The sequence below is a fragment of the Rattus norvegicus genome, chromosome 6, assembly GCF_036323735.1.
Source record: "Rattus norvegicus strain BN/NHsdMcwi chromosome 6, GRCr8, whole genome shotgun sequence".
In the NCBI taxonomy this organism is placed as follows: domain Eukaryota; kingdom Metazoa; phylum Chordata; class Mammalia; order Rodentia; family Muridae; genus Rattus; species Rattus norvegicus.
Window position 1 is genome coordinate 122,469,057 of NC_086024.1, and position 22,369 is coordinate 122,491,425.

Consider the following 22,369-nt stretch of genomic DNA (forward strand, 5'->3'; position numbering starts at 1 on the left):
TTGAGTTGGAATTTTGATGGGAATTGCATTGAATCTGTAGATTGCTTTTGGCAAAATGACCATTTTTACTATATTAATCCTGCCAATCCATGAGCACGGGAGGTCTTTCAGTCTTCTCAGATCTTAAATTTCTTTCTTCAGAGACTTGAAGTTCTTGTCATACAGATCTTTCACTTGCTTGGTTAAAGTCACACTGAGGTATTTTATGTTATTTGTGACTATTGTGAAGGGAGTCATTTCCCTAATTTTTTTGTCAGCCTGTTTATCCTTTGAATGCAAAAAGGCTACTGATTTGTTTGAGCTAATTTTATACCCAGCCACTTTGCTGAAGGTGTTAGTAGTTCGCTGGTGGAACTTGTGATGTCACTTAAGTACACTATTATATCATCTGCAAATAGTGATATTTTGTCTTCTTCCTTTCCAAATTGTATCTATTTGACCTCCTATTGTTGTTGTCTGATTGCTCTGGCTAGGACTTTGAGTACTATATTGAATAAGTAGGGAGAGAGTGGGCAGCCTTGTCTAGTCCCTGATTTTAGTGGGATTGCTTCAAGATTCTCTCCATTTAGTTTGATGTTAGCTACTAGTTTGCTGTATATTGCTTTGACTATGTTTAGGTATGCGCCTTGAATTCCTGACTTTCCAAGAATTTTAACATGAAGGTGTGTTGAATTTTGTCAAATTCTTTCTCAGCATCTAATGAGATGATCATGTGGTTTTTTTTCTTTGAGTTTCTTTACATAAGTGGATTACATTGATGGATTTCTGTATATTGAACCAGCCATATTTCACTGGGATGAAGTCTCTATGATCATGATGGGTGATTGTTTTGATGTGTTCTTGGATTTGGTTTGCAAGAATTTTATTGTGTTATTTTGGTGATCATATTCGTAAGGGAAGTTCTGTTTCCTTGTTGGGTCTCTGTGTGGTTTAAGTATAAATTTAATTGTGGCTTCATAGAAGGAATTTAGTAGTGTCCCTTCTGTTTCTATTTTGTGGAAAAATTTGGAGAGTATTGGTATTAAGGCTTCTATGAAAGTCTGATAGAAATCTGCACTAAACCCATCTGGTCCTGGGTTTTTTGGTTATTTTTTTTTTGGTTCAGAGATTTTAATAACTGCTTCTTTAGTACTTATGGCACAGTTTAGATGCTTTATCTGATCTTGATTTAACTTTGGTACCTAGTATATGTCTAGAAAATTGTCCATTTCCTCCAGATTTTCCAGTTTTGTTGAATGTAGACTTTTTGTAGTACAATCTGATGATTTTTTTGAACTTCCTCAGATTCTGTTCTTATACCTCCCTTTTCATTTCTGATTTTGTTAATTTGGACACACTCTCTGTACCCTCTGGTTGGTCTGGCTAAGGGTATATCTATCCTGTTAATTTACTCAAAGAACCAGCTCCTGAATTTGTTGACTTTTTATATAGTTCTTTTGTTTCTACTTGGTTGATTTCAGGCCTGAGTTTGATTATTTCCTGCCATCTAGCCCTCTTGGGTGTATTCACCTTTTTTGTTCTAGAGCTTTTAGATGTGCTGTCAAGTTGCTAATGTATGCTCTCTCAAGTTTCTTTTTGGAGGCACTCAGAGCTATGAGTTTTCCTATTAGCACCATTTTCATTGTGTCTCATAAGTTTGGATATGTTGTGCCTTCATTTTCATTAAATTCTAAAAAAGTTTTTAATTTCTTTCTTTATTTCTTCCTTGACCAAGTTATCATTGGGTAGAGCTTTGTTCAACTTCCATGTATATGTGGGCTTTCTGTCATTTCTGTTGTTACTGAAGTCCAGCCTTAATCTGCAGTGATCTGATAAAATGCATGGGATTATTTCAATCTTTATGTATCTGTCATATTATGTGACAGAAGGAATTTCTTTTCTAGTCCAATCTATCTGTAGGCTTCTTGTAGTCTTATGGACATCTCTTTCTTTAGGTTAGGGAAGTTTTCTTCTGCAATTTTGTTGAAGGTATTTACTGGCCCTTTACGCTGGGAATCTTTGCTTTCTTCTATATCTATTATCCTTACCTTTGTTTTTTCACGTTTTCTGGGATTTCCTGGATGTTTTGGCTTAGTATATTTTTGTATTTTACATTATCTTTGACAGTTGTATCAATGTTTTCTATGGTATCTTCTGCTCCTGAGATTCTTTCTTCTGTCTCTTGTATTCTGTTGGTGATGCTTGCATCTATGACTCCTGATCTCTTTCCTAGGTTTTCTATCTCCAGGGTTGTCCCCCTTTGTGATGTATTCATTTCTTCTATTTGCACTTTTAAATCCTGGTTGGATTTGTTGAATTCCTTCACCTGTTTATTTGTGTTTTCATGCAATTCTTTAAGAGATTTTAGTGTTTCCCCTTTAAGGGCTTCTACTTGTTTACCTGTGTTGTCTTGTATTTCTTTAAGGGAGTATTTATGTCCTTCCTAAAGTCCTCTATCATCATCATGAGATGTGATTTTAAATCCAAATCTTGCTTTTTTTGTGTGTTGGGATATCCAGTATTTGCTTTGGTGGGAGAACTGGGGTCTGATAATGCCAAGTAGTCTTGGTTTCTGTTGCTTAGTTTCCTGCACTTGCCTCTCCACATCAAGTTGACTTTGGTGTTATGTGTCTTGCTGTCTCTGACAGTGGCTTAATCCTCCTGTAAGCTTTTATGCCAGCATTCCTGTAGACCTATTTTCTTTCAGCCAGTTCTGGGTACAGAGTTGTGTGACCAGTTCAGCTTTGGGTGGAGGAAGAAACTGGAAGGCTCCTGTTCCAGAGTGCTCCTGAGTTTGTGTGTCCTGAGGGCACCAGACAGATCACTCGGAGCAGAAGAGTTGGTATTACCTTTGCTCTCAAGGGCATCAGTGCTCCTGGAGACTGGCTTTGGTCCCAGGCCCCCATTTCGGTAGTGAGCCTAACCTTTAATGGCTGAGCCATCTCTCCAGTCCACCAGGCCCCATTTCATTTTCAACTCTTCCCAGACTCATCCCTACAGTGCTCTCTTTCTAAAGCCCACTAAGTGGATGACCCTACACTCATTCAACAGCATCCAAATGGCCTTCTGTTAAAGGAGCAGAAAATGTAACCACATTGAAGGAGTGATCACATAGAAGGCAATACCTTATCTATTTGAATATATGCTTAAAATATAAAATATATTTTATGAATATATCCCCAAATATGGATTATATATTTCATATATATATGCAACATGTATTCATGTGTACGTACTTTCTTTGATGAAAATAGTATCTTCTCTTGTAACAACCATCTCAGATATATTAGTCAGTAGAATTGTAGACTAAAATTTAATTCACAAAAATATAGAGATCTATATAGGAGCAATGATCACCAAGGTCTGAGAACAGTGAATATAGACTTCTAGAAATACTGTGTCCTAGATATTAGGTATTTTGGATTTGTCAAAGTACAATATTTAGATAGTCACAGAAAATTAGATATTAAACCATTTAAACAATTTTTAAAAAAAATAATTCCCTTAGCAATAAAACATCTTTAATCTCTTTTGTTATATAAGAAGCACTTCAAAGTTTCCCACTTTGTAGTAGGAGGAATGCATTATGGATATATTCTGAGAACAGAGACAGCACTATTAATACAAAGCTCAATGACACCTTGGTGAATCATTATAAAATACAACATTGTTATTATTCCCAGTAGGGGCTGGGTATAATTCGTGGTCTATCAGAATAGAGTTCCTTCAGAGGAGGTAGCATTTTGGATAGGCATCCAAATAACCAAACTGAGCCTGTGCAATATCTCCTATATGCTAAGGATTAGGTAGGAATTACAATTTCTATGGTTTGGTATTAATGGCATGAAATTCTAATATCAGGATACAAAGTTTCTGCATAAACGTAAGAAACCCAAAGGACAGAAGGAACAAGCACGGCCCCATGTGTGAGAGTTGTTCTATGTGGATGAGCGGGAACACATAGCATCATATAATGTATTATCTTTGATTTTGGTAACAATGAAGTCTTAAGAGGCCCAGAAGGCAAGACCTAACTACAAGAAATATGTGCATTCTTTCTTCTCTTATTGTCCCAGTAGTAAAGTCTCCTAGTGATGGGAGATTCCCCCAATAATTGAACACTTGAACTATTATTTTTAATGCTCTTAAAAGAGTTAATTAGGATATATATCTAAAGTAAACAGTTCAGTTAAGAACCATGATAAAGCCATAAATCAAGGCCACAAGAATGAAGAAAACTGTACAAATTCAAGAAACATGTAAAAGCTTGTCTCAGCATATGGAGACGCAGGGCCAGAGGATGTTGAGTTTGAATCACAGCATTTCAATTTGGGCAGCAAGCAAAGAGTGATACACAGAAGATTTACACAGCAAGAAAATTCACTCAGAAGAAAAGGATTAGACTGGAAGGCTGTCTGCAATCCTGTTAAGTTTACTATATGTGAAGATGGTGGATCTCAGGCCTTTCACAACTATGTCCTTTTGTCTAGTTTGTTTTTTATTTAATCTCAGAGTGACTCTTGTATTAAGATGTTAATGTACACTCTGTTAAAACAAAAACAAAAACAAAAACTTATTCATTTCACTTAACCAGACCAATATGTAATCTGGCTTCTAAAATTCCTCCATAAATCTTGACTGTAGAAAACTATCGGTTGATATGACTCCTTCTTTCTGTGTATGCATTTATAAACCTTTCAGCCAACTCATTTCCAGTCACATAGCTCACATTTTTTTATACCTCCTAGAGAAGCCTTCTTTTTTTTGCAATTTAAATGAGTTTTATTGGTCAGGAGACTTTTAATGACTTCTATTTATTTAGGGGATATGGGACTGTTTAGATGGTTTATCTGACCCTGATTTAACTATGGTAACTGGTATATGTCTAGAAAATTGTGCTTTTCCTCCAGATTGTCCAGCTTTGTTGACTATAGACTTTTTTTATATATTTATTAACTTGAGTGTTTCTTTTTTTATCTTTATTAACTTGAGTATTTCTTATTTACATTTCAATTGTTACTCCCTTTCTCGGTTTCCGAGCCAACATTCCCCTAACCCCTCCCCATTCTCTTCTATATGGGCTTCCCCTCCCCATCCTCTCCCCATAACCACCCTCCCCCCAACAACCACATTCACTGGGGATTCAGTCTTGGCAGGACCAAGGGCTTCCCCTTCTTCTTAAATGACTACAGACAGTTTCTACTCCACAGCACCTGGAGAATCAACTGTAACACATACATCTCACCCCAGAACCCCACCCAAATTTTTGGTAATTAAATGAATAAGAAATTATGTAGAAAGTGTAAAATTAGGATGGTGCATCTTTTTCTTTGGAGTTATTTAGTTAGAGAATTATATCCATACATTTAATTTTGAAAGCATCAACCCCTGATTCTTTTTCTGAACTCAAAAACCCACAAAGGGTACACTGCATTCATTACAGATGAAGGACTCTTTTTTAGGGCTATATTTAGTCACCTCATTGGAATGTCACTGCCAGAATATGATGAAGCCAGAGGTAATCTATCAAGAATTATTGAGTTAAGTGTAGAGTGCATGCTTCTAATGCCAGTAGTTGGGAAGTAAGGCAGGGGGATAATGAGTTTGAGACAAACTCAGACTAAATTAGAAATTCCAGATTGATCAAGGTGGCATAACATTACCTTATTTTACTTTGAAACACTAAGAACTATTTTTCATGTTATTTGATTTAAATAGAGAGTTGCTATAATTGTAATTTTGGTCACTCATCTTAGGAAAAGCTTATATACAGATTCTGAGTGAAAATAAATACTTCAGATGTGTAGACTAGGTCATGAGACTTTTGGAATGAGAAAGTTTTAAAAAATCATAGAAAGTGGTGAGGGAAGCTGGACTTGTACTCTGTTGAATAAGTAGGAAGAGAGTGGGCAGCCTTGTCTAGTCCCTGATTTTAGTGGGATTGCTTCAACTTTCTCTCCATTTAGTTTAATGTTAGTTACTGGTTTCCTGTATATGGCTTTTAGTATGTTTAGATATGGGCCTTGAATTCCTGACCTTTCCAGGACTTTTTTCATGAAGGGATGTTGAATTTTGTCAAATGCTTTCTCAGCATCTAATGAAATGGTCATGTGGTTCTTATCTTTGAGTTTGTTTATATAGCGGATTACATTGATGGATTTTCATATATTAAACCATCTCTGCATCCCGGGATGAAGCCTACTTGATCATGATGGATGATACTTTTGTTGTGTTCTTGGATTCGGTTTGCAAGAATTTTATTGTGTATTTTGCATGAACATTCATAAGGGAAATTGGTCTGAAGTTCTCTTTCTTTGTTGGATCTTTGTGTGGTTTCAGTATAAGAGCAATTGTGGGTTCATAGAAGGAATTTGGTAATGCTCCGTCTGTTTCTATTTTGTGGAATAGTTTGGACAGTATTGGTATGAGGTCTTCCATGAAGGTCTGATAGAATTCTGCACTGAACCCATCTGGACCTGGGCTCTTTTTGGTTGGGAGACTTTTTTTTTTTATGGCATACAGGGATATTACTCCCCCTTTTTATTTTATTTTTTATTTTTTTCCTTTAAGAACATTTATTTTATTTTTTTTATTAACTTGAGTATTTCTTATATACATTTCGAGTGTTATTCCCTTTCCCGGTTTCCGGGCAAATATCCCCCTCCCCCCTCCCCTTCCTTATGGGTGTTCCCCTCCCAACCCTCCCCCCATTGCCGCCCTCCCCCCCCAGTCTAGTTCACTGGGGGTTGGGAGACTTTTAATAACTGCTTCTATTTCTTTTGGAGTTATGGGGTTGTTTAGATGGTTTATTTGTTCCTGATTTAACTTTGGTACCTGGTATCTGTCTAGAAAATTGTCCATTTACTCCAGATTTTCCAGTTTTGTTGAATATAAGCTTTTGTAGTAGGATCTGAGGATTTTTTAAATTTCTTCAGATTCTGTTGTTATGCCTCCCTTTTCATTTTGAATTTTGTTAATTTGGACACTCTTTGTGACCTCTGGTTAGTCTGGCTAAGGGTTTATCTATCTTTTTGATTTTCTCAAAGAACCAGCTCCTGGTTTTGTTGATTCTTGTATAGTTTGACTTGTATGGTTGACTTCAGCCCTGAGTTTGATTATTTCCTGCTCTGTACTCCTCCTGGGTTTATTTATTTCTTTGTGTTCTAGAGCTTTTAGGTGTGCTGTCAAGCTGATGACATATGCTCTCTCCTGTTTCTTTTTGCAGGCTCTCAGAGCTATGAGTTTTCCTCTTAGTACTGCTTTCATTGTGTCCCATCAGTTTGGGAATGTTGTATCTTCATTTTCATTAAATTCTAAGAAGTCTTTAATTACTTTCTTTATTCCTTCCTAGTTCAAGTTGTCATTCAGTAGAGCATTGTTCAACTTCCATGTATACGTGGGTTTTCTGTCATTTTTGTTGTTATTGAAGACCAGTATTAGTGCATGGCGATCTGATAGGATGCATGCGATTATTCCTAACTTCCTGTATCTGTTGAGACCTGTTTTGTGACTGATTATATGGTCAGTTTTGGAGAAGGTTCCATTAGGTGCTGAGAAGAAAGTATATCCTTTTGATTTAGGATGGAATGTTCTATAAATATCTGTTTAATCCATTTGATTCAAAATTTCTGTTACTTTCCCTATGTCTCAGTTTAATTTCTTTTTCCATGATCTGTCCATTGATGAGAGTGGGGTTTTGAAATCTCCTCCTATTATTGTGTGAGGTGCAATGTGTGCTTAGAGCTTTAGTAAGGTTTCTTTTACGTATGTAGGTGCCCTTGTATTTGGAGCATAGATATTTAGGATTGAGAGTTCATCTTAGTGGATTTTTCCTTTGATGAATATGAAGTGTCCTTCTTTATCTTTTTTAATGACTTTTAGTTGAAAGTCAATTTTATTTGATATTACAATGGTAACTCCAGCTTGTTTCTTCAGACCATTTTCTTGGAAAGTTGTTTTCCAGCCTTTCACTCTGAGGTAGTATCTGTCGCTGTATCCCAGGTGTGTTTCATGTATGCAGCAAAATGCTGGGTCCTCTTTATGTATCCATTCTGTTAGTCTATGTCTTTTTATTGGGGAATTGAGTCCATTGATGTTGAGAGATATTACGGAATAGTTGTTGTTGCTTCCTATTATTTTCGTTGTTAGAGGTGGAATTATGTTTGTTTGTCTCTCTTTAGGTTTTATTGCAAGGAAATTATATTCTTGCTTTCTGTAGGGTGTAATTTCTCTCCTTGTCTTGGAGTTTTCCATCTATTATCCTTTGTAGGGCTGGATTTGTAGAAAAATAATGTGCAAATTTGGTTTTGTCATGGAATATATTGGTTTCTCCATCTATGTTAATTGAGTTTTGCTGGATACAGTAACTTGGGCTGGCATTTGTGTCCTCTTAGGATCTGCATGACATCTCTCCAGGATCTTCTGGCTTTCATAGTCTCTGGTGAGAAGTCTGGTGTAATTCTGAAAGGTCTGCCTTTATATGTCACTTAACCTTTTTCCCTTACTGCTTTTAATATTTTTTCTTTGTTTTGTGCATTTGATGTTCTTACTACTATGTGACGGGAGGAGTTTCTCTTCTGGTCCAATCTATTTGGAGTTCTGTAGGCTTCTTGTACGTTTATGGGCATCTCTTTCTTTAGGTTAGGGAAGTTTTCTTCTATAATTTTGTTGAAGATATTTACTGGACCTTTAAGTTGGGAGTCTTCACTTTTTTCTATACCTATTATCCTTGGGTTTGAACTTCTCATTGTGTCCTGGATTTCCTGTATGCTTTGGGCTTTTTCCATTTTCCATTATCTTTAACAGTTCTGTCGATGTTTTCTAAGTTATCTTCTGCCCCTGAGATTCTCTCTTCTATCTCTTGTATTCTGTTGGTGATGCTTGTATCTATGGCTCTTTGTCTCTTCCTTAGGTTTTCTATATCCAGGATTGTCTCCCTTTGTGCTTTCTTTATTGTTTCTATTTCCATTTTCAATTCATTCACCTGTTTGGTTGTGATTTCCTGTAATTCTTTCAGAGATTTTTTTTGTTTCCTCTCTAAGGGCTTCTATTTGTTTAATTGTGTTTTCGTTCATTTCTTTAAGCGAGTTCTTTATTTCTTTCTTAAAGTCCTCCCTCATTACCAAAAAAAATGTGATTTTAAATCCCAATCTTGCCTTTCTGGCGTGTTTGGATATCCAGTATTTTCTTTGCTGCGAGAACTGGGCTCTGATGATGCCAAGTAGTCTTGGTTTCTGTTGCTTAGGTTTCTGCGCTTGCCTCTAGCCATTGGGTTGTCTCTGGTGTTTGCTTGTCTTACTGTTTCTGGGAGTGACTTGGCCCTGCTCTAGGCCTCTGTGTCAGCATTCCTGTAGAACTGTTTTCCTGTTTTCTTTCAGCCTTTCCTGAGAACAGGTGCTCTGATTTCAGGTGTGTTGGCGCTCGTGGAGACTGTCTTCCAGTTCTAGGCACGGGTAGGAATCAAAGGGTCCTGACCCTGATTGCTCCTAGGTCCTTGCACCTAGCAGGCACAGTTAGCACTATGTGATACCTTCTTGGGTCTGTACTGTGGGCAGAGGGTAGTCTCCTCTGACTTCTCAAGAATATCCACACTTCTAAGCATCCAGTTCTCTCTCCCACGGAATTTGGGTGCAGGGAGCTGTTTGGCTGGTTCAGTTCTGTCCTGGACGCAGACAAGAACCGCAGGTACCAGTGGCTGTCTGTTCCTGTATCCCTCTGTCCAGAAGCACTGTACAATTTCCCCTTGGACCAGGGATATGGGCAGAGGTGTGCAGAGGTGGCAGTCAGTCCTGCGGTCTCAGGATGTCTGCTCTCCTCAGTGGTCAGCTCTCTTCCCCACAGGATTTGTGTGTCTTTATTTTATTTTTTAATTTAATTATTTATTTACATACCAAACACTATCCCCCCTCCCAATCCTCCCTTTGCAGAGTCTCTCCCCCATCTCCTTTTTCTCTGAAAGTGTACCCGCCCCCCACACTGGGTATCACCTTACCCTGGTGCACCAAGTCTCTGAAGGGATAAGCTAATCTTCTCCAGCAGCAGCCAGACAAGCAGTCCTATGCGCCAGAGGGATGGTGAAGGGGGCCATGGTCCAGCCTGTATTTATTCTTCGGTTCAGTCTCTGAGAGCTCCCAAGGGTCCACTTTAGTTGACTCTGTTGGTCTTCTTATACCCTTCAGAGCCTTCAGTCCTTCCCTCGACTCTTCCATAAGAGTCTGGAACCTTCATTTTTAAGCAGAAAGCAATGATAAAATCAAGTACACAGGGTGAAGAAGTTAAATCAGTGGAGAGGGAAAGGGAAAAATAAAGTGTGAGAGTATGGCAGCTGATCATGTTAGTTTGCTGTTTGCCAAAGCAAAATACCAGAGAGTAGGTAGCTTACTTACAGGCTGTCCTTTGTTTGGTCATTTGCTTGTTAGGCTTACTTTTCTTACTTTTAGTTCTGAAGAATCAAGACTTGTGAATAAGGTCTCTGCAGCACTAGTTTCTCCCAAGGTTGCTTTGCCTTGCTTTGTGATTAACTAGTCTTTATCATTTCTTTCTGTATCTTAATTTCCTCTTTTTTGAAGTAGACTAGTCAAACTGAATTAAGGTAGGACCCATCTTTCTTGTTTGAATTTAATTTTTCATCTAAACACAATCTCCAAAAATTGAAACCTTGAAGCTCTGGGTGTTAATACTTAAGTATCTTATTTGGAGTGATATAACTGAGTCTATGATCACGGTAGAAGAGAAGGTTGCACTTGTGAAGAAAGAGGTGAACATTGCAAGGATCAGTTTACTTGAAATTGACCAATAAACATTGACTATAATTATAATAGTAGAAATAACTTCTTGGACATTCATTCATTTCCAGTAGAACAGACTGATATTACACTTAAATATCTGGAGTTTATTTCCATTGGTAACACCAAAACGTTTCCATCCTTATTATCTGAATCCATAAAGGGTATTTCTTTCTTTCATTTTTTTTTACTTTATTAACTTGAGTATTTCTTATATACATTTCGACTGTTATTCCCTTTCCCGGTTTCCGGACAAACATCCCCCTAATCCCTCCCCCTCTCCTTCGTTATGGGTGTTCCCCTCCCCAACCTCCCCCCATTGCCGCCCTCCCCCCAACAATCTAGTTCACTGGGGGTTCAGTCTTAGCAGGACCCAGGGCTTCCCCTTCCACTGGTGCTCTTACTAGGATATTCATTGCTACCTATGAGGTCAGAGTCCAGGGTCAGTCCATGTATAGTCTTTAGGTAGTGGCTTAGTCCCTGGAAGCTCTGGTTGCTTGGCATTGTTGTACATATGGGGTCTCGAGCCCCTTCAAGCTCTTCCAGTTCTTTCTCTGATTCCTTCAACGGGGGTCCTATTCTCAGTTCAGTGGTTTGCTGTTGGCATTCGCCTCTGTATTTGCTGTACTCTGGCTGTGTTTCTCAGGAGCGATCTACATCCGGCTCCTGTCGGCCTGCACTTCTTTGCTTCATCCATTTTGTCTAATTGGATGGCTGTATATGCATGGACCACATGTGGGGCAGGCTCTGAATGGGTGTTCCTTCTGTCTCTGTTTTAATCTTTGCCTCTCTAGTCCCTGCCAAGGGTATTCTTGTTCCCCTTTTAAAGAAGGAGTTGAGCAATCACATTTTGATCATCCGTCTTGAGTTTCCTTTGTTCTAGGCATCAAGAGTAATTCAAGCATTTGGGCTAATAGCCACTTATCAATGAGTGCATACCATGTGTGTTTTTCTGTGATTGGGTTACCTCACTCAGGATGATATTTTCCAGTTCCAAACATTTGCCTACGAATTTCATAAAGTCATTGTTTTTGATAGATGAGTAATATTCCATTGTGTAGATGTACCACATTTTCTGTATCCTTTCCTCTGTTGAAGGGCATCTGGGTTCTTTCCAGCTTCTGGCTATTATAAATAAGGCTGCGATGAACATAGTGGAGCACGTGTCTTTTTTATATGTTGGGGCATCTTTTGGGTATATGCCCAAGAGAGGTATAGCTGGATCCTCAGGCAGTTCAATGTCCAATTTTCTGAGGAACCTCCAGACTGATTTCCAGAATGGTTGTACCAGTCTCCAATCCCACCAACAATGGAGGAGTGTTCCTCTTTCTTCGCATCCTCGCCAGCATCTGCTGTCACCTGAGTTTTTGATCTTAGCCATTCTCACTGGTGTGAGGTGAAATCTCAGGGTTGTTTTGATTTGCATTTCCCTTATGACTAAAGATGTTGAACATTTCTTTAGGTGTTTCTCAGCCATTCGGCATTCCTCAGCTGTGAATTCTTTGTTTAGCTCTGAACCCCATTTTTTAATAGGGTTATTTGTCTCCCTGCGGTCTAACTTCTTGAGTTCTTTGTATATTTTGGATATAAGGCCTCTATCTGTTGTAGGATTGGTAAAGATTTTTTCCCAATCTGTTGGTTGCCGTTTTGTTCTAACCACCGTGTCCTTTGCCTTACAGAAGCTTTGCAGTTTTATGAGATCCCATTTGTCGATTCTTGATCTTAGAGCATAAGCCATTGGTGTTTTGTTCAGGAAATTTTTTCCAGTGCCCATGTGTTCCAGATGTTTCCCTAGTTTTTCTTCTATTAGTTTGAGTGTATCTGGTTTGATGTGGAGGTTCTTGATCCACTTGGACTTAAGCTTTGTACAGGGTGATAAGCATGGATCGATCTGCATTCTTCTACATGTTGACCTCCAGTTGAACCAGCACCATTTGCTGAAAATGCTATCGTTTTTCCATTTGATGGTTTTGGCTCCATAAAGGGTATTTCTAATTTAGTCATCAGGTATGTGCCAAAAACCTATCATATGCTAGACACCAAAATATTTATGAAAACAGAATCTCAACTTATTTATAACATAAAAATATGTCATTAAGCTAAGCTCAACACTTTTAATTAATTCACCTTCTTGTGTTCTCTGTTGTTCTGTGCTAAGCATTTTAATGCTTATACGTACAGATTATGTCAAAATATTATGTCAATTAAAAGCAAAACATATGCTATGATTTCTTTTGGCAAACAGTAGACCATACTTGTTTTGATTCATGAATACTTGTTCATTGGTGGGTTCTGGCATTATTTGCATTACTTAACTAGATTAAAGCACTATCTTTAAAAAGTCTAAATATTTAATATTTTATGGCTACTCTCATGGTATTTAGGTGTAGGTTACAGAAAATATGTAATGCGAAAGAAAATGAAAATGTATGCATATATATGTGTATGTTGCAGTAACCTCTCCAACGCAAATAAGCCCGTGAGAAGAAAACACAACTCGATTAATATGAATATAAGCTCGCACCTAGATTGTGCAGATCTATGACTGCACTACTCTATTTCTGTGGCTATGAGACCCCTTATAACTTGCGGTTTCTCCAGCCCATGTGCTTCAGCTCCATCTTCCTTCTACACCTTCCTCCCTATCAATCCCCCCCTACCCAACTCTTCTACTTCACCTTCCCTTCCCCTGCCCAATCACTGACTCTCATCTTTATTTTACAAGTTAAACTGGAAGAAGATTCTGATGATGTCACCTGAGTTCTGAGTACAGGACTAGGCAGCCCTTCTTGGGGCAGCGGAATTAGCATCAAAATACAAACAATGCCAGGGCAAACCACAACATGTGTATGTATATGTGAATATATATTTCTATATCTGAGTTGTCGATGATAGAGATACTAAAAGAAATTATTAATAGGATAGGTTCGGCTTCCTAAGCAGAGCATTACTAAGATATACTTGATAAACTTATAACTTGATATATTTATAATTAACAAGGATAAAATCTGTGATCATTAGCTTTATTCTCTGTCATGAATCTTACAGACATTATGAATTTAAAAGTAAAACAAACAGAAATGGGACCTCCATAACTAAGAGCCATTAATTCTTTGTTAATGCAACACACTTTGGCTCCTTGGGCATTATTACAATGAAGAATTGTGTTTTACAAAGCGAGTCAAGAAAATACATTAAATCATGACCCCTTTACTTTGCAGGACTTGAATCTAAGTGCCCCGAAATGAACTTTTTAGTTCATTAGTATTCCTCTGTTTGTCAGTTTAAGTAATTACTCTTCTCAATTTAATTGAAGTGTTAGACGTGAGGTGCTAAGAGCCTGGAAACAGAGCCACCTGATGAATTGAGTTCAGTAGAAACAAAGCAGAAAGCCGCCATCCAGAGTCAGTGGAGCAGTCTGTTGGGAGGTGAAGAGTAGGAGCCAAGTGATGGGAAGAATTAACATCTCCTGCTCCAGTAATTGAGTTGGAAGGATGGGTTTCAAATATCCATTAATTTAAGCGGTCTTTATTCCATCATTAAGCAGACTGCGTATTTGGCACCAGCTTTTTCATACATTTAGCACAAATAGACCATGGTGTGCATACATGCCCTGGGGAGTAATTCTTACAGGAAGCAGCTATGCCCCTTGTGCCCGATGCTGATGGAACCAAGGTCGGGTGATTACTAGGCAAGATCATAAGAGCACTGCTACTTCTCTGGAGGGTCAGAAATGAAGCTTTTCACCTCTCAGAGCTGAAACCTCGAGGCCTGTTTGGTCAAGGGTAACATGTCCCTGAGAAAACGGCTTGGTACCACTTAAGCTCTTATAATCCTGAAAGTTTTAACTTAATAATTCAAAAAATAAAAACATCACACTCTCCAGATTCTAAGCACCATCATTAGCCTTCTTGAATCTTCCCCCTCCAACAATATCTTTGTTTTTCTGAAATTAACACTCTTAACACTGCCCTGCTCTAACCCCTTGCAAAGACACTAATAAAATACCAAATGTGTTGATATTTAGTAAAATCTCAGACATTAAATTTATTATGCTTCAATATTCTTTGAACGCGCATATGTGCTTTTTTTCTTACGTGTACTCTATTAGATGACAAAAGAGGTGTCAGGTGATGTGTGTCTGATCTCCTTTAGTTTCCTCCACAAGGTGATGCTAATATGCCAGTATTCTCATGTGGATGAATATCATAGTTCTGAAAAATGACAAAGACTGGATTTTACTCATTCACTGAAGTAACTAATAAATGCCCATTTTGAGTAACTGTACTAGAAATGCACACACACACACACACACACACACACACACACACACACACACACCCAAGCAAATGCGTACATGCACACACACACACACACACACACACACACACACACACACACAGATACAGGTATTGAATACTCTAATAAAAGAGAGTCCTAGGAGATAATGGCTCCGTCTTCAAACACAGATCTAAACTGACTCACAGCTCTGGCCCTGGGGTCACTGCTGCTTTGAACTGTCGAATTAAAATGAGGATATTTGACTCTACTGGCTAAGGCACACTCCCCTGGAACAATTAGCAACAGAAACTCTGCTGGTCTTTATACAAAAATCAGCCCCCCAAAAAGCATGAATAAAAATAATGGGTTACCAGACGCTAGCCTGTAGTACTTAGGAAGCAGTGGACTCCCTCGGTACCTCGTCGAGACCCTGCATCTCTAGCTAATACTTCCCATGGCAATGCATTCTGGCTCAGATGTCTCTTATTCAGAACCTGGCATAAGCCCTTTCGTTTGCGAATAAGCCATGGTGTCATAGAATGCCCATATTCCAGGATGTTGCATTGTTGATTTTGATTTCGTTAGAAAATAGAACTTAAATATTCCCAAATACTTAGGCTGTTACCCTCAAAAGTGAATTAACCAGGTCTGATATGGATATGAAGAATCTGAAATTAACAGTTTCAATCTTAAAACCATGGTAATTCAACCTCAAATAAATTAGACTTTAAAAATTACTTGAGTCAGGGCTGAAGAAATAGCTTAGACATTAGGCAGACTGACAGCTTTTCCAGAAGACCCAGGTTAAGTTCACAGCATCCACACAGTAGTTCACAACTATCTGTAACTCCAGTATGAAGTAATCCTTCTTTTAGGATCAAAAGTGTATCAAAAATATCAGGTACTCACAGGGAGCATATACATACACATCCATACACTTAAAAATATGTAGTTACATTAATAGACATAATATAACTGTCATAATAATTATAATATCATATATTACTTAGCACACATGAAAGGATTAATGTAGATAGACCAATGATAGGTAGATAGATGATTGATATATAGATAAATATAGATAGATAGATAGATAGATAGATAGATAGATAGATAGATAGATAGATGTGCAAGAAGGTCCTAGAATGTTTAATGCCACATTAATTTTTCTTAGAAGACCAAAGTAAAAGTGTTAGGCAGGATTAAGCACTAAGACAAAATGTGACCAAAATTCATGGTTGAGCACAAAACACATAAGAAACAATTGCATTTTTATCCTTTGGTTCTAAAGAAGCCCAAAGTTGGATCATGCCTTATATTTTGAGTGGCAGGGTGTACAGTATGTCCTATAAATATTTCTGTAAACTGCCTTTATTTCTGCTTCCCCACCATTGTTTTCTCATCCCACCTACTTGCCTTGCCTGTTGTCCTTTTCACATTGCATACTATTTACAGAGGGGCACTTTAGTTTATTTTAGATATTAAGGAGGATATAAAGGTGTTCATTAAAAATTAATGACTGAAACTCTGCTGAGCTGAAGAACCCTGGTAAGGTGACCTCAGCCAGATGACTGAGGCAACATCATCAATGACAAATTATATGGACACCCTATTCCCTTGGCAGAATGTGATAAAATGGTACTTACCTCCTTGGTGTTCACAAAATCCATTACCCCATTGCAATCATGAGAGAAAACATCAGACAAATTCTAAAGAAAGAAAATTCGACAAAATAACTGACCAACAAGTATTCTTAAGAACCTAAAAGCAAAGGACATGTCGTAGAATCTCTCACAGTTAAAAAGACCCTAGAAAGAATATATAACTAAAGACAAAGGAATCCAGGATGGGTATGAATGGAATAAGACCATAGACAAAATCTAGAAGAATTTGCTCAAAATATAAATTTCAATTAATGATGGTCACCGCTACTTCCTTAATTATAACAAAATGTCATTTAAGGCAATAATAATGGGGAAACTGTGGAGTGTCTAGAAAGTCTCCCTGTGTTAGTGGTTATAAACCCATTTAAGATAGAGGCATCTATAAGAATAGGCAATAGAGTCTGATACTGTAGATGCAGGATGACTGACTGACATACTGCCTGTGGTGTGATTTTGGACCAGCAAAAAAGCCTATGTTCCCTGCATCACTATGGAGCTGGTATAAGTACATATTTTCTGACAGAAAAGCATGTCATGTGACTAAGTTAGCTAATTTAGAAGAGTGTTTCGGAGACTGCAATGAATAAAAGGCAAAGGTGGTATTCAGTTCAAGTGCTCATATGTGTGAAATTTCTTCCTTTTTATTCTTTTCTCTTTTTTTATTAGATTTTTTATGTATTTACATTTCAAATGGTCGCCCCTTTCCAGGTGGATTCCCCCTCTCTCATGCCCCTTCCCCCTTCTTCAATGAGGATGCTTCCCCTCCCAACCACCCACTCCCACATCACTACCCAGGCACTTCCCTATACTGGGGAATTTAACCTTCACAGGACCAAAGGCATCTCCTCTGATTGATGTCTGACAAGGCCATCATTTACTACATATGTGGTTGTTGCCATGGGTCCCTCCATGTGTATTCTTTGGTTAGTGGTTTAGTCCCTGGCAGCTCTGGGGCATCTGGTTGGTTGATACTGTTGCTCTTCCTATGGAGTTGTAAACCCCTTCAGCTCCTTCAGTCCTTTCTCTAATTCCTCCATTCAGGTCCCTGTGCTCAGTCCAGTGGTTAGCTTTAAGTACCCTTGTCTGCACCTGTAAGGCTTTGGCAGAGCCTCTCAAGAGACATCCATATCAGACTCCTGTCAGCAAGCACTTCCTGGCATCAGCAACACTGACTGGGTTGAAGGAAAGAGGAGCCAATTAACATTGTCAGGTCCACTTCCCCTGCATCGCATTTCCTAACAAAGCAGTGTGCAAACACCTTGTGAAGAAAGGGTGCTATGGCCCAACGGGATAAACTTCAATTATATCAGTACCCCTAAGCTCACTCTACTTGTTATTCATCCATAAATCCCTCCCTCAAGTTTGACAGCTCTCAGGCACCATGACCCAGGCCATGTAATCCACATGATTTTATGAAAGGCGATAGAGTTGACCTCCTGGTTTTTACTCAGTTTGTCTAACTTCTTTGGTCTTCAGATTTCTATACCATCTATAATGTCAAAAATAAAAGTTCTAGTGGGAGTCATATTAATAGAAAACTGACATACTGGTAGCATAAACAGGAGAGTTTAAGAAAGGAGTAGGTAGGTCTGGTATATTATTCCCTTCAAGAACTTGGAACACATCTAGCTTTTCCCATGCCCTTCCCCATATGTGAACTTCAAGAGCACAGACCAGTTGGATTGTCAGTCTTCACATTCTGCTTCAGGTGGAGGAATGGATGAACAAAAGATAAGGAGGCATCAGACACATGTTTCTGCTTAATATGGAAGGTTTTGAGGAGACAGTTAACATCAGCTGAAGAAAGACTATTTCTCTTCAGGAATGCTGTACCCTTTGGCAATAGAGATCTTTTCTCTAAAAGGAATGAAGAAAATCTACATTAGGACATCTCTTGGAGTCTCTCACATAATTGTAATCTTTTCTTAACACTTAGAACGTGATTTTGAAGTATTATATAAAGGTCCTGGCAAGATTTAAGCTCTGTTCACAGCTCCACTATATAGTAATTAAATGACCTTGGTTGAAATCACATAGCCACACTGAGATAGTGCTTTTAATCAATTGCAAAATGATACTGGTAACTTATTATCTTTCATCCTTAAATAGTTAAATTGTGTAAATGTATGAGAAAAGGGCCCTAGAACTGACAGTGGCAATGATTTTACAAATACAGAATGATATTACCACAATAATCCATTTCATTCTTCTGATTTTATCTGTCTATGTCCAGAACCCACCTGCCTTCCTTAAAGAGGCACAGAATTATTTGGGAATTAAACAGTTTTATAAATGCATATTTCTTTGACTCTAAACTATCATCATATCAATAAAACCCTTAAAAGTGATTCAGAAATAAGTGAAAGTAGCATTTAATACTCATAATCTTCACTACATTTATTCTAACATCAGAAACCACAGCAGAATTAAATGAGTCAGCGTTTTAAAAGGTAAAATATTAAAGATTAAAGATAATTTTTTAAAAGCTTAAAATGAAAATATAAGTGAAAACTAGTAAAACACAATATCGACTACAAACCACCAAATCAGAGGAAATATTTAGTAGTCCCTTAAAGGTTCTAGAAACAGACAGTTGTTCAGATCTCAGATGTACGTGATGGATAATCGACCAAATGAATACTTTTGTTCATTTCTCAGATGAAATGTTCATGTGTGCATACATGTGAATGTGGGTAGGGTTTGGGGTGCTTATGTTGTGCATGTGTTTGCAGAAGCCAGAAGTCAATATTGCTTATCTTACTCTATCACTCTCTGTCTTATTTTCTGAGAAAGCCTCTTACTAAACCTGAAGTTCACTGTTTCGGCCAGTTTGGCTGGCGTGCAAGCGCCAATGGACTTCCTATCTTTCTGACTTCTCAATGCTGGTGTCACAACTGTATGTTACTGTGTATTGCTTTTTACATAAGTGCTAGGAATCTGGATCCCCTCGTTTGCCCAACAAATGCTTAATTAACCCTCTGAGTCATCTCCTCAGCAGTAATTTTTCACTGAGGAACCTTATAAAAGTAAAATTGGTGGGCGCCATATAGGAGGAGCTAGAGTGGGCAGGTAAGCTTTCCAGAGATGGCCAGCTGTTGATTACAGCTGTGATGGGTGTACCTTGGAGATGCACAGCCCCAGGAGCTTCATCTCAGGGTTGCTTCTGGCTGCTACTATGCCTTCTGATATTTGTCATTGTTATATTTTTCATATATTTGGCATGGTGTGATTGGACATGAAAGGACCCTTCCTGCCTATAACCTAGTATGATTACTTCCTAAGTGATAGCCTACTCTATTGAGCAAATTTCCTGCAGGTCAACATGAAGATGAACTTTTATGAAACAGTATTTTTTAGATGAATTAATGATTTGATTTAAATAGTTTAGGAAGTTAGAGTAATTGCTAGAAAGTTTAAGGAAATGGTTTAAGTTGTTTTGCTAGAAAAATATAATGAAGTTAGAATTAAGATCAGGATGTGTCCCCTCTGTTGTAGAATATAGTGAGGGATGTATCAGTTAGAAAAGGAGTATGGTGAGCTTTTATGCATGGCAAGCATGTAATAAATAAATAAAGAGTAAATAATTCCATTATGAGTATAAAAATAGAGAATAGATGATTAGCCAGTTTAGCTGAACAAGGATTAGAAAATAAGATATACAATAGATGATGATTTGTTTCTTGGTAAATACAGATTGTGATCAGCTAAGCATAGGAAAAGACTTGCTACTATAGGCTGGCTTGCTTAAATTTTGTTAATAAATGATAAAACATATTGTTGCTTTGGGGTTACATTGAACTTGAGGAGAGAAAGATGGGAAATGTTTAGTTAGGTATGAGTTTCAAAAGAAAAGTACATAATCAACAATCCTGTTGAAATTTCTTTTGTGTAATTTTTTTTTTGGTTTTTGAAGAAATATGTTTTAGTAGGATTTTTAGAGAACATGAAACTTATGGCTGTGAGGTAATCATTTTCCTGTATAGAGAACTTTGTCTTAGATTGTATAAAAAGGCTAGAAGAGTAGGGTCCTCAATTAGAGAAAGGATTGAAGGAGCTGAAGGGGTTTGCAACTCCATAGGAAGAACAACAATATCAACCAACTAGATCCTCCAGAGTTCCTAGGGACTAAACCACCAACCACAGAGTGCACATGGAGGGACCCATGGCTCCAGCTGCATATGTAGCAGAGGATGGCCTTGTTGGGCATCAGTGGGAGGAAAGGCCCTTAGTCCTGTGAAGCCTCAACACCCAAGTATAGGGGAGTGCCAGGGCAGGGAGGTGGGAGGGATTAGGTGGGTAGGTGGGTGAGCACCCTAATAGAAGCAGGGGGAAGGGGCATGGGATATGGGGTTTCCAGAGGACAGACAGGGAATGGGGCCAACATTTGAAATGTACATTAAAAATATCCAATAAAAGAAAAGAAAAAAAATAGTTATTGGAGTTGTGCTTCATTCATCCAATCTGTCTATCTGTCCATCTGTATGGATGTATATGATGGCGTGAAGTTGTTGGGACTTGTCTTGCTTCACATACTCTGTGTGTGTGTGTGTGTGTGTGTGTGTGTGTGTGTGTTTGTGTGTGTGTGTGTGTGTGTGTGTGTGTGTGTGATTCCCCATCCCTAGTTTCTTTAGTCATTGACTGCCACTGTTGGCAGCAGCCTGTGTCACTGCAATCAGCACCAGCCCCTGTAAGCACTAACAGTGCTGGCCCTTGGTCAGCTGCAACCAATGCCAGCTTTCAGTCACTGACTCCACACTTGGCCCTCCTCAATTTACCTTGTGGTATCAAAGGTGGCCTTGGGCCTATGAGGTAACGTGGGTGTCAAAACTGGAGGACAGATCCCAGAAGTCAATGTCAAAGAGAAACACTTGAATCTCCACCAATTTATCAAACAATAACTCACTGGCAGCAATTTTAGAGATTATTTACATATGATCAGCTTGCCAAAAATTAAAGCCATAAAGGTAAATTCCAGCCAGTGGAGACTCAAAACCCAGGAAGAGCATAAATCTGTAAGAGACACATTTACCTGATAACCCAACTATTCCCAAGTAAAATAGTGAACATTGCTAAAGCTAACAATGCTGAGTTGATTAACGTTTGAAATCATGAAGACTCTAGTAAAATTAAAATTGGAGAATACCTATAATTTGGTTAGTTGTTTACTTCTTAAATTGATTGTTTTCTGAATTAAACTTTCTTGCCAATATATTAAGTCCCAACTTCCCTACTTCCACAATATATTGCCAGATCAGTTTCTTTTTATATGGTAGATGATAGTCCTGTTTTAGACCAGTGGAAATACTTATACATATGTCAGCAGTAATGTAAGCCTGTCATTAGTCCAGAAAAGTCATCAGGGCAACTAATCCATTAGTGATTAGTTGATAGTGGTGGCCACATGATAACATGCAAAATGAACACACACACACACAGACACACACACACACACACACACACACACACACAAACACACACAAAATATTGTATTTAAAAAGCTACTATGGCAAGACCATAGAAATGTCAGGGCAAAGAGTGACAATGGAAGACAAGGAACATTGGAAAGGAGGTCTCTATGAGTCAGGCTGGATTAAGTGACCAGAAACCAGAGGGACCAAGTAAAAAGAAAGTCATTCACATTCCCTGTCCTTGTTGTATATT

At 38.2% G+C, this 22,369-nt stretch overlaps 1 long non-coding RNA gene across 14 annotated transcripts in view; it reads right to left on the minus strand.

Moving 5' to 3' along the window:
- LOC102550062 (uncharacterized) overlaps positions 1–22,369 on the minus strand; it is a 156,002-nt gene that overhangs the window by 71,949 nt on the left and 61,684 nt on the right. For 12 of the 14 annotated variants that reach the window (XR_010052796.1, XR_010052795.1, XR_010052794.1 and 9 more), the window contains 3 exons: positions 18,383–18,565; positions 16,691–16,753; positions 14,861–14,977 (listed from right to left, as the gene is read on the minus strand). This is a non-coding gene — a long non-coding RNA (uncharacterized LOC102550062). Of the gene's footprint in view, positions 1–14,860; positions 14,978–16,690; positions 16,754–17,797; positions 17,881–18,382; positions 18,566–22,369 lie in introns of all 14 variants that reach the window. The other 2 variants (XR_010052792.1, XR_593141.4) reach the window with 2 other exon arrangements.